The 16,763-nt window shown below is 32.5% G+C and overlaps 1 long non-coding RNA gene across 1 annotated transcript; it reads left to right on the plus strand.

Annotated features, from left to right (window-relative positions):
• Positions 1 to 13,532: 13,532 nt before the first annotated feature.
• LOC132760178 (uncharacterized) lies at positions 13,533 to 16,230 on the plus strand. The gene is made up of 2 exons (XR_009629824.1): positions 13,533 to 13,691; positions 14,339 to 16,230. It is a non-coding gene; the product is annotated as an uncharacterized LOC132760178 (long non-coding RNA).
• Positions 16,231 to 16,763: the final 533 nt, after the last annotated feature.

Below are 16,763 nucleotides of genomic sequence, written 5' to 3' on the forward strand. Positions count from 1 at the left end.
TAAACAAAGATCAGCTGTGTTCCTGTAAGGTCAAATTTTCCGTCGTCTTTGTTTTAATAAATTACCGCTAATTTATTGTTCAGTCTTGTTTTAAACATTGTTAATAGTTTTAATTATAAAATACACACTTGCAAACGGGAAATAATTTTAAACTGAAAGTAGGTCGTGTTAACCGAGTTTTTTGACAGCTAGTGCTCAGTAGTCAGAGCCGTTCAATTATCTGATTATAAATTCAGGTTCGCAGGAATACTTAAGCAGAATATTCCTTGTAATGTTTTATTTTCATGGAATGGACAACATATTTGAATGTAAAAACGTTGAGGTTTGGGGTAACGAAATTATTTGTACCCACAAACATTTCATTTTTAAATCAATCTGTCTTTTTTTTGAAAATCTTACGTATTGGTGTATATTTAACCACGCATTAAGAACATTGATTGTTTCTATTTATAAGTTTCAAGTAGGTGTATTATATAGAAACTTACGCAATAATACACAAAACGTAGTACTAAAACACTGGACCAGGGTTTCCTTCTTTTTTCACCTATTAGTAAAATTAGCTTCATTTGCAACACATTGACCAAAGTTTTGGTCCGATTATTTTTAAGCGGTAAAACTCGGTAAGGGTCATTTCCCCAAAAAGTCGGATAAGATGAAAATTATCAATTTTAAACAGAATGGGGGTGCAAATGTTACCCCTTTGAACACCCCTTTAACTTCCCTCTATCGTTTTTTTTGGTTAAAATAGACATATACTCGTATGTATGTTATTAATTATGTTAATAATATTTTACATGTTTTGAGCCGCTAACGACAAAACCCAACAAAATGGTTTGCGACCACATAACCCAGAAAACTTGCGCACCCGCGCACTGTCAGGATCCTGCGTTTTTTTAAAAACCCAAATAACAAGTAGAGAAACTGACAGCGAACATCATGGATCCTGATCAGACTGCGCGGAAGCGCAGGCTGGCCTGGATCCATACTGGTCGCAAACGCACTAAGTTGGTTTTGTCGTGACGCGCCTCATATGTGGATTAAATACCATCAGATAAGAAGAAATGGTGCAAAATGCCAAGTACGCCAGTACGTAGTTATGATTAAATCACGGATCGTGACACAACTCTGATTAGATATATTCAGCCTATAATAGATAAACATAATTTGATATGATCTGCTACAAATCCTCCATGTACTGTATAAATGACTATCTTTATAATCGTTTCCCATTGTCGATCTAAAGTTTTTGTCAACCTCAGCATTATTGAAAAGATGAGGTTTATGATTGGGGCAAATTGTAAATGATGATACTTACACTAGAATGCAATACACGTCTTGAAATTTTTAGATATATATCAGTCAGTGTAATTCGTCATTACTATGGGTATCCGGAAATGGAAATTTCACTCTCAGAAATTTTACTGTTGGATACAAATATTTGTCATTTCAGTTTAGTTTATAAAAAAGATCTTTGTTGACTTTTAAGTATCGTTTTGAAAGTATACGATACTTATTAAGAGAACGTATTTAAGTTCACATTAAATGTCCTATAAATATATTTTAAGTTTATGTGTACTATATTACGGCTTTAATTCAATTATATTAAACAGTTTTTTTTTAAAGACAAGTGTAAGATAACTGTACAATCAATGGTGAATTTCTTCAGCGATGTGACTAGCAATGAAAACAAAGAAATATCTGTTATAATATGTTTAATTCAAACACGTAATTTGAGACCGGAAACAGCGTTTAATTGATGAATTTTGCAGTGTACAAATCCGCTGGCTGTTCGGCAACAAGACATACAATAGGTGGATAAATAAGGAGCTATGACGTTGGTTTACAATAGGGTCTTTAGAGAATTTCAAATTTCGAAAGGCCCTGTTTTGATTGACAACGTTTATTCATGTATTGATTTGCCTTAAATGGAAGCGTCAACAGTAACCATACAAATGGTAGTTACTTGGAGGGTTTTGAACATTTTTTTTCGTCGGGAACTGCATTTAACGGCGCCTGATCTTGTAACAGCACGTTTATTTTGAGTATTTAGCAGTTTTATGGCCACAATACCGTCGGTCTTATCTATACATTACCCCCATTCTTTTTTTAAAGGCTTAGATCTACACGATCGATGTAATGCTTGTTTAGGTCTATTATAGCGGTGCCTTGTTCGGTGAAGTGATGCGCGCGATAAAAACACGTATCGTATACGGAATACTGGGCATTTCGATCATTTTCCGACGATAACAACCTCTGCCTTTATCGGCCCTATCTTTGTTCAATATACATATTTTGACTGGATGACCTCAAAGGGACAATAAATTATTCCGTTATCTGACCGTATCTATCGGCTGTCAACACTTCAAGGGCAAAGTAAAACAGAGGTTTATTTTCTAGTGTGCAATTTTAGACCCTTACATACATTCAATCTTTGTTTTATGCATGATTATGCAGTCATGGAATGTTGACGTTTTGAAATTTGAATTATTTATTATTTTAGTAATATACATGTATGTTAGGGGCTGTATGTGAGCGTGGCCTTATCAGTAAGATCTAACTAACATTTGCTGGGTAATGCACGTGACGCACGTGCTCTTTGTGTATCAAACTCCCTCCCAATCATTAAAGGGATTATGCGAAGTTTTTTGACATGATGGGGCTGGGAATATTTTATATTATAAATGTTCCACTTGATGTACGTCTAGACTAATAACTTGTTTGTAAAATTTCAGATTATTGCTCATTCCGTTTTCTTTTCTTTTTTTGGGGGGGGGGGGATGGGGGGGTTCAGAGAAAATATTGAATTCGTGAAAAAACAAGGAAAATTGAAAAGCGTTTTTCACCCCAATCGGACATGGGATAACACAAAAAATACTATTTTCAATTTATTTCTTTGTTTATTTCTTGATTTTTGGCATATATCTCTGTTTTAAGTGCCCCATTTATTTGATCTATATGAGCAATACATTTTTTTGGAGTTTTGGATCGCAGTGGAGTTTCTGTAATGAATATGTTTTTTTTTAATCAAATGCATTTATACATGTTTCTAACATATTGACAAGAAAGTTACAGTAGAAAAGTTCATCCCAAAAAGATACATACATATGTATCTGAACGAATAGCTCTGATAAAAGGACTGACTATCCGTTAGTCAAAGTACAAAAACAAAATGTACCACTTTTACACCCATTAATGTCGCTGCGAACGTGGTTATAAGTTTACGTCCGCGCAATATAAAACACACTGAATAACTTTTGTCCTAATTTCATCTAGTGTCAGGGATGATTGCTTTGTATTATGTTTTTTTTTGTATATTCATTTAATATACAATGTACAACAAAGTTGTCGTTTATGCCATATTTTTATAATGGTTAATGTTATCATCGCTATAGTTATTTTAAAGAAACGAATCTTTATTTTCTTCTTCGGAAGGGGCCAACATGACATTAAACTCAGAAACGATTTTTTTACTTTTTTAGTAAGAGCAAATATGAGTTTTGCAACATTTAAATAATGGTTTTAGAGTATGTTAGATGCTTGTTACATGAAAAAAGTAGCAGTAAATGTGAAATAATACTTAACCACTGTACTTATTACCAAAGAACAGAAAAAGCAAAAGAACTGACTCAGCTTTATCATCTACGACTTCTTTTAAGAAAACCGTTACAGCAAAACACATTATATAAGCTTTTGAAAAATAAAGATAAAAGCACCCGACCCCTAATGAGCCTTTAATGAAATTCATTCGTTTATTTTGGACAAACTTAGACTTTTTTTCCTTATAACTATAAACCTGACATTCATTTTAAATGGGGTGAATTGACATGATTGTTTTATTGCAAAATTTTAAGAATCGGAAAATCGACAAATTTTCTCAATGTTGTCAAGAATATAAAGACTGAAATTGACAAAAGTTATTAACCTAATGAAACGGAAATTGACGGAATTTCTCGAATATTCACAACTTTAGAAACAGAAAAATTACGACAGTTCACGAATGACACGAAAATTGACGAAAATTCGCGAATGTTCATAAGCGTTTGATAAATCTTTTACTTGAACATAATTTTGCAATTTACCACAAAAATTTGTCAAATAATAGCCATAACTGCTTTAATCCTTAAAAAATAATAAACGGTTTCGTTTCACTGCTTGCCAATTTAGAAGTTCGATTTTGCTGTTTGTGAAATATCTTCTTTTTTTTCAAAGGTGAGCAAAGTAAATCCATAACACCTCTTGAAAAATTCAATTTAGTAATTGTTTTTAAACGTTTAATTATTAATGAACTGTTTTAGAATGGGCTATATTTCCCCGCTTGATTTGAAATGAATCAATAATAATTCTTTTTTTGAAAATGAAATCGAATGTGCAGTCAATTTTATAACGACCTCTTGTGACATGTTTAGTTTAATAACCGACACATTTCTTGCATAACTGAAATTTAGAATAGCAAATGCATGGTACGGAACATTTGATACTCAATATCCTATAACCCGTTGTCAGTTTTAATTTGTGTCCCTCTCTTTGTCATAAAATTGCATAAAAAATTCATAAACAATGAAAGCCAAACATACTTTATTATTAATTTAAGAACTATTTCAATGTGAGATTTGTTGATTAGTTGGGTATATTAACCTTTAACCTACGCACTTGCTCAGATTTCATTTTTTGGAAGTAAATATTTTTAGTTTAAAGCTGCACGCCTCCAGATGAGCCAAAATATTTCAAGAAAATCAATATACAGAAAAATGTACTAAAATTTAAAGAAAGGTAAAATATTCAAGATCCAAGTTATATTTTACATGTTATGTGCGGTTTAAGACTGGTTTTGCAGTATTTTATTACCATAATTCTACTGCGTTACTAACGGAGTAAATGCTGTTTTTGCATATGTTGGCGACTTTTTGGTAATTTTCTTGGATTTCAAGTGCCGATACAATATACATTGTATTAATTACTTTATTTGTTCACAACACAATATTTAACCATTAAATACATGTCTAAAATTTTCAAGAAAATTAAAATGGATCTGGAGGCGTGCCGCTTTAAGGGGTTTCAGGTCGATGTCAACAGTATAGAGCCTGGTCAGACTGCACGAATGTAAGGCTAGCCTGACACAACTAGTGGCAAAGGCTTATAATTGGTATACCTCATGTTATTGTACATGTTTTATTGTAAGTTTTATTTGCGAGATACAATAAAGTGAATATTATACGCGTACGTATGATGTCACTTCACTCACCAGAACCAAAATGTTGGCGTAGATCTACATTATTCTATAGATTAATTCATGCTACTGCATCTTATCAATCAATTAAATGATTAATTGATTGATTTATTAATAATCTTTATGAATATACCTATATATCAATGATATACACTTTGAACGCTCAAGCACCAATCACTTTGGAAATAGAAAATTGTTGTGTTTGCATGCCAAACAACAAAATGTGATGGGGAATGGTTTGATTCTTGCTCGTTGTTTGTTGCCCAGCAAAAGGGTCTTGAGTTTTGATGTGATCGCCCTTGATTGTAGCGTCTCCCTTCACAATTTTTCATTTCTACATATTTTACACACTGGACTTTTCCAAACTTTCACTTAAATATCACGATGAGATCTGAGACTTACGATAAGTAAGGTCCCAGAGGAGATACACTATCTACATGTTTGCAGGCTTCTCCCTTGCATACTTCTATATAGAGATAAGAACTGTAAAAGTGCAGGGAACCATTATTTAATTACTTGCCCGAGTTTTGACGAGCTGGGAAAATTTCGCATTAAACAGTATCTGTAAATAAATAAACAGATTAGTTTATTCACGCATCGTTTCATTTTTATATTTTCGCAAGGACGAAATGTGTAAGAGTATATTTACATAAGCATTATAATTAGATATCTTAACCGTCTCTACACTTTATCATGTTATTTGAAATATTAACAAAATAAATGTTTAACCTAAACATTATAGTATTACAGTTTTACGATCTTAATACATGTATGTGCAAACATATCAACATAATATTTTGGAACACAATAGGTAAATCTGTTATTAACGCCTTAACTAGATACCCCTTTAATGACGCAATTGTTACTACATGTTGAACTAATGAAAATATTAAATTAGCTTATTTAACAGTGCTATTTACAAAGCGGAAAGATTTGTGGCCGAGACACCAGCTAAAACTTGATTGGACGAGCTGACAGACACGTGTAATAATGTTTTCTTTAGCCAGTTGATAGTATTAAAGTAGTGTAAGAAATAAATTCCAGATTGTTCGCATTCAGTCGTCAAAGAAAGTGCGTGCATACTAGTCCAACGTCCTGCGCGACGAGATATTGTGATAGTTTATGTTTGGGCAATATAGAGGCGAGACGGAAATATCTCAGAATCTAGCTTTGGCACGACAATATACATTTTGACTAGCGTGTATACCAGCTTGTTTGAACACCAGATTAAAACTATAAAAAGACCAGAGAGTTGGAAGATATAAAATAAGCATTTTTAAAGTTTTTTTATTTAGGTGCTGTTTAATACTAAGTACCATGTAAAGTATGTAGGATTCATTTTGTTATTCACAACAACAATATAGAGTACGCGTATAAAGAACGTGTATAGATGACGTGTATATAAAGTACGTTTATTAGGTACGTATATAAAGAAAATGCTTCAGTTGGATAAGCGGTCAAACTCGTTGACATGCGATCAAATATAATATACTGTTTTGGGTTCGAATGTGCTTGAGCATCGTAAAGTCTTTCATTGATGGAAGCCACTCGGAAGGATGACGGCAGCGCACAGATATGAGCATAGCACACTGATGGTCATTTAGGGGTCTTTTCCACCAGTAAAACTTAAGAGACCATCTTCTCCTTCTTCTTCTTCTTCTTCTTCTTCTTCTTCTTCTTCTTCTTCTATAACCCACTCTGGGGCATTAACGTACAGGCCATTGCATGACATTATAGTTATATATCGTACCCAAAACTCAGTCAATAATAATTTCATCACTTTGAAAATTGACAGCTTTAATAACGCTTAAACCGTCTATAGATTTATCAGTGCATACAAAATGCTAAGGGTCGAAGTACTGTCTCACGCATCATTGACGACGTAGTTTTGAGGCTGCATTTTTATTCAGCCAAAACTCTGAAGTTCACATGATTAAAACTGCTCATAATGACATTCCATCTACATTATTTCTTGACCATTTGGCGTTTTGTTACAAAAAATGTACGTGACCAGTTTCATCTTACCAAAGACTTAACCCGTTAAACGTTTCATTTATATTTTTTATAAGTGTTCCTTTAGCAAGTTTGGTCACGAAAATTGATCCTCTTTTGCCTACTAGGCCATTAAGCTGCCATACAACAATAAAAGGGGCAATTTTATTGCAATAATCGGGTTCACAAAACACATTCATGTCCTCAAAATCGCTAAAATATACCCTTGTACGTATGGAAAATATATAAAAATACCAACTATTGTATTTCGTATAGGTATTTAATTTGTCATCTGGAATAAAGGAAAACGGAGATAAAGGGGCTATTGTGTTACGGTTTAATTTTGCCTAAAGTTAAGATAGGCTATCGAAAACGAGTTAATGAGACATTTTATTACTCCCTAAATTTAGAAACTGCAGTTCGGTTTTGTCATTAGTTTAGCTTGACCTATTTTACAAAGTTTGTGAGTCGGGCCTTTCAAATTCAAATAATAGTGATTTTCATCATTGAAATTGTGTCTGAGTTGAAATCGTACCTTTGTCAAGACATTTATTATTATTATTATTATTATTATTATTATTATTATTATTATTATTATTATTATTATTATTATTATTATTATTATTATTAAAGTAAATATATGAATTACACCGATTTTCTCTATCATTATTATTATTATTATTATTATTATTATTATTATTATTATTATTATTTTATTCTTTTTATTAATCTATTGTACTTTACTTATTTATTTATTTATTTATTTATTTATCTTGTCCAAATGGTATGTTCGTTTTTTGATAATTTATTTAAAGATTGAGCAAATCATTCATTAAAGTGATATGAATGGAAAAATATTTGTTTCAATCAGCATCATATAATTAATTTTACCGAGGGAATACAAATCATCTCCGAAGTGTGGAGAATAATAATTTTACTATATTAAACTCAAATCCCATGTCTAGATTATGAATTGCCTTATTTCACACGCCATAATTTTCTGTTGTCTATTTTCAGTTTGTAACGTCAAGGTCAAATACCACTAATATTATTTTCAAGGCGAATTCGTACTTCAGTAAAAGTGCAAGTCATCTTTCAAGTTCTGACGTAAAAAACACAACAACAGATCATTTTTGCCCTGGCATTTTGCGCGCACCATGGTATACTCTTTTCAGTAATGACGAAAGCAAATGTCTGTTTTGATATCTGGGGAAAAAATCTATCCGCGGGTCAATGCCCGAGTACTGTAATACTATGCTATCGGGTAAGATCCTAATTACATTGATACAACCTAAATAAAGTATGAATATTTAAACTATATGCAATAAAAACATTGGCTTATGCAAATTCATGATATTGACAAACGCAAACAATATTGCAAAGAATGTCTTTAGGTTCTCAATATTGTGGTTCAAATTGTTTTCATACTTAACCGTTTGCGGTTTAATTTGTTTTCGCAGTTCTAGATATCTCTAAAGGTTTCAACAGACTGTAGGTTTTAATTCTACAACATTTATCAAAGATATGATGTACAATTTATAAAACACGTGCAACACAACAATACAACACGTGCCTCCACACCATAATTCTACTTTATATGAATTATCATGTTTCCTTCTAAAACGTTTCCAGCCAAACAGATCCCTTTCAATATTTCGACAGTATAATTACTGTAAATGCTATAATTGTTGGTAATGACCAATTAGGGAGGCTGTTTATGAGGATGATAAAAGGTTTGACCGTAGATAACTTAGAGGGAGCATAGGACATTACCATTACTTCTGGTATAATGGAATAACTGAGAACCCTAAGCCTGTTCTGTGTGTAGGTCTTGCGGTGAAGAATTGTCTTCAAGAGTTAAAATAAGAAATTATCCCAGCAAGGAAATCCCGCCATATTTTATTTCTTATTCTATATTCCTTTTTTCGGGTACTTTGGATTCGAGCATCTAAAAAATCCGGCTAACTAATTTTGTTCAACATCCTCTTCACTCCCGCGTTACTTCTATGTTTAACCATAATTGTTCTGGAATTTCATTCATTACACACATTGTCAGATAATAATTTGGAAATCTTTCACTTGTCTTCGTTTGATGTCTGTACAACAAGAGTTACAAATAATCGGGTTTTTTTTTGGTTTGTTGTTGTTGTTGTTTTTATGGTTTAGTTCTTAGCATCACCTAAAGCAAAAACACTTGCATGTTTTTCCTTCATTTATTCTAATAAGTGTGTCTTTATATATTACGATAAATGACACTTTGGTGCCCACTTATGTGGCCGTATTGTTCAGCGGTTGAGCAATTTTGTCAATGGTGTCCTTCAACCGTATAATACTTGTACACAATCGCTAACAATAATAAATACAAATACACACTGTATTTTAATATGTCGTCTGCAAAACCCATCACCAAAGTCATTTCCAACAGATAAACACAAAAATAAACCTATATTATTAATTTAAGAATATGCAATTATGTTAACAATTTTATATTGTATAGTCATGTCTTGCTGTTTACACACAAATTGATTGTAGAAAATCTGCAATGCTTTTAACAAATGATATATAATTTCTGAAATCCAAATATAATTAATATGGTTTCAAATTTTTCATCATCTCGTATAAAATTATTTGGGTACCCTCCCTTTAACAGAAAGCGTCTTTTAACATGTAAAGAAGAAAACTTTATAAGTGCTACCTCTATATCATTATAAAACAATTCAAAGTTGTAACATAAGTAATTAATAACACCATCTTAAGTTTCAAGATATAATAACTAATAAATATGGTTTAAAGTCCATAATTCTTATGCCAATCTAATGGGGGTTATATCATAATTTCATTTTCAATGAAACATAGTAAATTTCGTAAACAGAATAAATTACCCGCAATAAAGATATAATATCTAATGAAATATGTGCATTAAATGTAAAAACAGTAAAATGATCTTGTTTCCGTAATCTTATGGCCGATTATCGAAAGAGTTGTAACATAGAATGTCTCTATTATTCAATACATATATATAATTGTACGTAAACAGAATAAATTGTTCCAGAATAGAATATAACACTTCAATTTACTGGCGTTTTAACCACTTGCACACATGCGCTATGTTCTGTTAGGGAAATATACCAATATAATTATGTCTTTTATGCAGGCATTTTGATTTTTTTTCTCAAATTCAAAAAATAATTTTAAATATACTTCAGATAGCAGAAATATAAGCTTCTTTTTATAATTTAACATCTGTTTTTTGTCTGTGCATGTTTGTTCCTTATATCATCAATTTTATTCAATTATTTAGCGTTACTGAAACATACTTCTGAGTCTAAACCTAATTACATATTAACCGGTCATGAAAAACCAAATAATGGTTTGCGACTGAAGGATTGACCTCTTTTCACAAATATTCATTCATAAGCCGCTTCGGCGGACAGAAAATAGAGCAAATTTATATAATTGCTACACTCGAATTTGCATCGTGCAGTCTGATCAGACCTCATTCGCTATCAGTTATATTGTTATATGTTTGTAAGCGAACAGCAGTCCTATCAAGCGCGTTCCAAAAGACTGCTGATCCTGCTGGTCAAAACCCATATGGTTTGACGCGGCTCAGTTGAAAGCTTTACATAGATCAACTAGGGCACTGAAAAACTGGAAAATATGAAAAAAAGATAGTAAAGAAATGCATTCAAAGTTAAATTAAGTATCGATATTTAATGAGATTCTCAGTGTTGAATTAAAAGCGATAAAACCCTTTTCACCTTTTAGAATCTTTTGCATGTTAAAAATAATTGCTCTGAAGAAGGAAAAAAAACCGAACAAAAAACGGAGTGAGCGAATTATCTGAAATTTTGCTCTATTTTAGGGATTGTTGTAGACCTACTTCAAATGATATGAAAAATCTTGATAAAGAAATTCAATCCCATGGTAAGATTATCTTTATAATGAACATTGAAAGTGTACGAATAAACAACTAGAAATGTTTGTTTCGGTCTTATTAGTGTGTGTGTGTTTTGTTTTGTTTTTATTTGTTGTTGTTGTTTTGCTGTGGTTTTTTTGTGTGTAAAATTTCAAATACATTGATGATGCTCCGATTTTTTCACATACATGTATTTAAAATGTGACCGCGAGATTAGCGTTGCATAGCGGACGGTAACACCACCTGAAATACAACCGTTCTGAATGCTATAAAATATTTTCCGTTTGTTTACGTTTTCCAGATCTCTTTACATATGACCCAATAATCTTTAAGCTCAAGACAATGTCAGAACGGTACAGTTTTCTTTCTACTTTAGTTTTCTATTTTGGCAGGACACGATAAATCGATCCCTGACCGAGTTTTTGTTGTTATTTTCTGTAACAGAGTGAGTGACTCATTGGGAAATATTTATCTGGTTATTTGATGGTCGTGGAAAAAATGTAAGAAAGTTATAAATGTAAATTAATGGTGATAGGTTTGTTCTCGTCAGTATTTTGATATTTAAACGGTAATAAAAAGGAGATTACTGAAGGTCAATGTAAATTTTATATTTACAAACCAGTTTTGGGACGTGTAAGCATTAAATTAACAAAATTTGGTACGTGAAAGAATTAAATTAAAAAAATTTAGGAGGTATAAGCATTAAATTAACAAACTTTAACACACGTGTAAGAAATGCATGAAAAAGAAACTTTAGGACGACGGATAAGCATTGCAAATGAGATTCTTACCGAAATACAAATATTATCAGAATCTGCCCAAGACATTAAATAGTTGTTTATAAAAAGAAAACAATTTAAAGCTAATATAATTTTCGTTCCCATAGGAAATGCATAGGAACAAGGCCTGTAAGACATATGAGTACAACACCTATCACGAAATAAGAGAAAATATCGATACGACATGAGTGCAAGTTTTTGTACGTCATGTGTGCAAACTTTGATAGATGCTGGTATGATATGAAAGGAAGGGCTGGTAACAAAAAGAGTACAAAGATTGGTAGGCTATTAAAGCAAGGACTGTTGCGAAATGAAAGTATGATATGTAAGCCAGGTCTGACATATACGATATGATAGCAAGGTCTGATATCTACGACGTGAAAGCAGAGTCTGACCAATACGACATGATAGCAGGGTCTAATATAACCGGAGATCAAGGTCTAGCACGTCATGAGAGCATTACAACAATGGCTGTTACAGCACTAGAGTGAGCTAAGTGTGTTCGAGAGGCGAGCAAAGAATTGCTACGCCATAAGAACAAAATCTGGAACGAGAGTAAGGGCTTGTACAACATGAGTGGGTCGTCAAAAGGGCAAATCCTGGTAGGGCAAGTGAGCCAAACTTGGTACGATATGAGAGGAAATCAATAATAACATACCAGGTGCAACAGGAGCGGGTACATGCAGGCATTGAGCGCAAGCACGAAACAATATAAAACATTATTTGAAATATACTTTAGGCGAAACGAAATTCGGCGACATTCAAACGACTCCTTTTTGGTTATATATGAATGTATTCGATATTTTAATATTAAAAATATTTCAAACTTTTAAATGATATCTGTCAGAAAGCATTACTTCTGTGATAGTAGGTCAAAAAGTTTAGGAAAAGCGTTCAACATTTCTGACTGAGGGTAAAGAAAACAACACTTAACAAAATTGCATTGCTACCTGCTAAATTGCCAGATGTATGTTGGAAACAATATCTATAATGTCTAGTGTAAAAAATATACTTATTACGGTAACATATGCTGCAAAACAACAGAGGGTTAGAAGTGTCCGAAAACACTCAACAAAATAACATTTGCTTTAATTAATCCTTATTTGTGTTACGCCCATGTTTCCAAGACACTATTTCAAATAAGCTTCGTGAATCTATTCCAATCGATTAGAAAAATATGTTTTGTTAAAATTGTTTTTGTTTTTGCGTGTTTTGAAAAAAAAAATCAATAGCTCTTGAGCGCCAAAGAATTTTGAGATTCTTTCCTTACCACCCATTTTCTGTTTTCATATGGGCTAATTTAATCAAGTGCGTTTGATAGAGCATGCTGGTTTATTATATAATATTATATCTTTTAGTGAAGGTCGTTTGTCACGTGATTTATTCATAACGCATTGTCTTTCCCAAGAATGCACATGTGAAAAGGACATTCTGATTTTGTAACCTCTGACGTAGGTTTTCTCTGACGTAAATATGTGTATTACCAACCGCATAAGCTGTTGCATTTAGTCCGCATGAACGGACATTATTTCGCATGAATAGAAGAAATTGTTTCATATGACTGGATTAGAAAGAAACAAGAACATCTGCTGGTATAGATTGCAGGACAGAAAGATATGGAAGCCTTGGAGGGTCACTTTTGAGTTTCGACTTACGGATATTTTACTTTTGACTTTCGACTTTTGACTTTTGATTTGTGACTTACGTCTTATGACTTTTGGCTAACCCATTTTACACGTGCTCTAGAAGCTGAAAGCAGCAACTTTGGTTTCAGGTATATTTTTAAACGTTTTAAATAATTTCATTCAGATTTGTCATGGAGGAGAGAATGTGTTAAGGAGGGAATTTAATATTATTTGATATAATCCCATAGTGGTAACATATCACAGACTTTAATTCCACAAGTGTGACTGTGTGTTTTGTACAATCTTCTATGTTTTTAATATGTTCATTATATTAGTGCTTATACATTTTTGTCCTCATCACAAAATCTGTCCATGAGTAACAAACAAATAACTGTTTTACAAGTAGACAGGGAATACAAGTTTTACGTCTTAAAATGGCATGGTGCACAGTATTAAACATGTATCGCAATTCAGCATTTTATTGAGCTAACACGGAATTAGTAAAGAACGGCAAGTGCTATGTTCATACACACAAGTACAAAGTTAACTTAAAATTGTAATCGAGCACCATTTGCATTTAGCATCAATGTCTAATTTTGTTGTATATTTTAACAATTGAGAAAAGAACACTTAAGAATAAACGTAGATATAGAACCAGTTAGAACAAAAGATCCTACTAGCATTTAAATATTTTTTTCGCACTTATCAATCTTAAAAAATCGGAGCTAAGAGATTTACCCATTTTATATAGTATGAATGTATAAAGATTTAGATAAAAGATAAACTCTTATTTCAGACACAACTACTGGACAAAAGGTAACGAGGATGAAAACCTTGATGTTGATCTGTGTCTTCATCATTATACTGTTCATCATTACCAAAGCTACCGTGCCAAGATACCTACCCACAATATCTATAACAAACAAAACTCTGCTGATAATAGAGTACTTTCCGGTACAGCATGGCATTACGACGTCATTTAGTACAGTGAATAGACTTTTTAAACGCTTAAATTTAAAACGGCGTAATGGAATATATACTCCTTTTGAGACTGTGTCTGATGTTATAAACAGAGAAATACAAACAAATGGACAACGCATAGAATACCGTACAATATGGCGTAGGTTAATGCTGAATTACCACATGTACGTCAAGGGAGACGACGTCATGGAAATAATGGGAGCGCTTGATCCGGATGGTATTGAGATGCGGAAAGCTCATCGCTTATGCCGACGCGTATACTACGCCATGACATATGGACGGTTAAGACAAACTTAAACCATAAGGATTTTATATCCATGGTGCTGTGAATGGGTATAAACATGGTTAGAGGTTTTGGACTCAAATAACGACCCAAAGACTTAAGCGATACTTGTGTATTTAATGATCTGGATCCGATACAATGTGAGAACTTAAAATTTTGCTTCATGGACCTCATACAAACCGAGTTTGATCGGATTGCACATGAAATAAGGCAACAAAAAAGTTCTTCTGTTATTTGTGGTAAACCTGACACACTGTTTTTTGTACCAGGTCTGTATGAAACTCACGACTTCGGCAATGCAGTTAACTTGAGAGACGTATATATTTGCAAAGAACATGTTTTCACGCCCAAAAAGACAATGTGAGGAATTCATAGAATTAGCACCCCTTCTTAAGGCAGATCTACAGATGCCATTGGACGCTGATTCAGCACTACAACTGTGTACCGAGTTGAAAGATTTAATTTTGAGAATAGATTTAATATAAATACGCTTTGAAACGACTAATACTGATTTTTTTCGTGTTATTGATATATACTAGGTTACTATAGGTTAAGTTTCAAAAAATGATGTTTTAAAATCATAAAGACGATAGTCTACGATTTCACTTCATTATATGGTTGTTTTAAGATATTGGTTTGTAAATATTGAGCAAATTACAATATATTTGTAAATTATCATTTAAGTTATAACCACTCTAATTTGCACTATAAGGCATTGTAAAATTGACAACATTGTTTAGTGGTATACCTAAAGGACACCTGTATGCAAAATTTAAGCAAAATTTACCGTACGGATTTGGAGTAGTAGGCATTTAAAAAATATATACATGTATTGAAAGTCTAAAAAAAAAAATCCGTGTAATCTCATTTAAACATGTTTTGCAAGTGTTGTTTGTTTAGATGCAAAAAATAACATTCTAGTAATAAACTATGCATGTTAAATGCATGACTATTCTCGACACGATAGAAATATGCATGGTATTGTTTCTCTACCCCACCAATTTGAACATTTTTTTATCATATCCTTCTAAACTTAAAAAATCACTTAAATTACATTAAGTCAAAAGGCTTGTATCAATTTGCTAAATTCTTTCTAGAAGTATATTGATTCATTCTGTGAAATATGGACGGCTTTTACCGGCTAGTTTGTAATATATAAAGCATTGAAAATGTTATAATTGTAATTTGCTCTTAGATTTTTTTAGCATTAATTAGGCAATGAATATCTGTAAAAAAATTATAATAATAGAAAACGTGCATATTTTTCCATCTTAATATAGCTAGAAAAATCTAAACACATTTATTGTACAAGTTAATTGTCCTTTTAAAGATTTCCAACTCAGCAGCCTGTAAATATTAATTTGTAAAGTTTTTACATCACAATATATGTATGTGCAATTTTGTGACTTTTTACGTAAAATACATGCTGTATTTCTTTTTGTTTTTGGCATACGTATTACGAGATTAACTGCACTATATGAATCGACTTCTGGTTGTATCTCTTCTATCAAGCCCTGGTTACAAAAAGGCTGCCCCACTAGGAATAGAACCTCGGTCTCCCGCGTGACTGGCAGGGACACTTTCTACTATGCCAAATGTCACAGGGGGAGAAAGATATGCAGCCATACCGGGATTCGAACCCGGAACCCCTTACAGGGCTAGCTCTGTCCCCACCGAGATTGCATATCATCTACTGAATAGATTCGTACCGTGACATATAAGTTATACGTGTAATTTCAAGTATGTGTAATTAGATTCAAACGTCTTATTCATTCGCAACAAATAGCAACCATACTTTATAGGATGTATTATGGTATTTAAAAGGAATATATATGATTGTTATTTCAAAAATAGTAATTGATCTTTGTAATAAATGCTGACTTATTTTCTCGTGTTTTTTTTTTAGGTTTTGCCTTATGACTTTTCACTTATAATTTATCACTTTTTACTTATGACT

This window comes from Ruditapes philippinarum, unplaced genomic scaffold (assembly GCF_026571515.1).
Source record: "Ruditapes philippinarum isolate M1 unplaced genomic scaffold, ASM2657151v2 ctg1668_1_1_1_1, whole genome shotgun sequence".
NCBI classification, from domain to species: domain Eukaryota; kingdom Metazoa; phylum Mollusca; class Bivalvia; order Venerida; family Veneridae; genus Ruditapes; species Ruditapes philippinarum.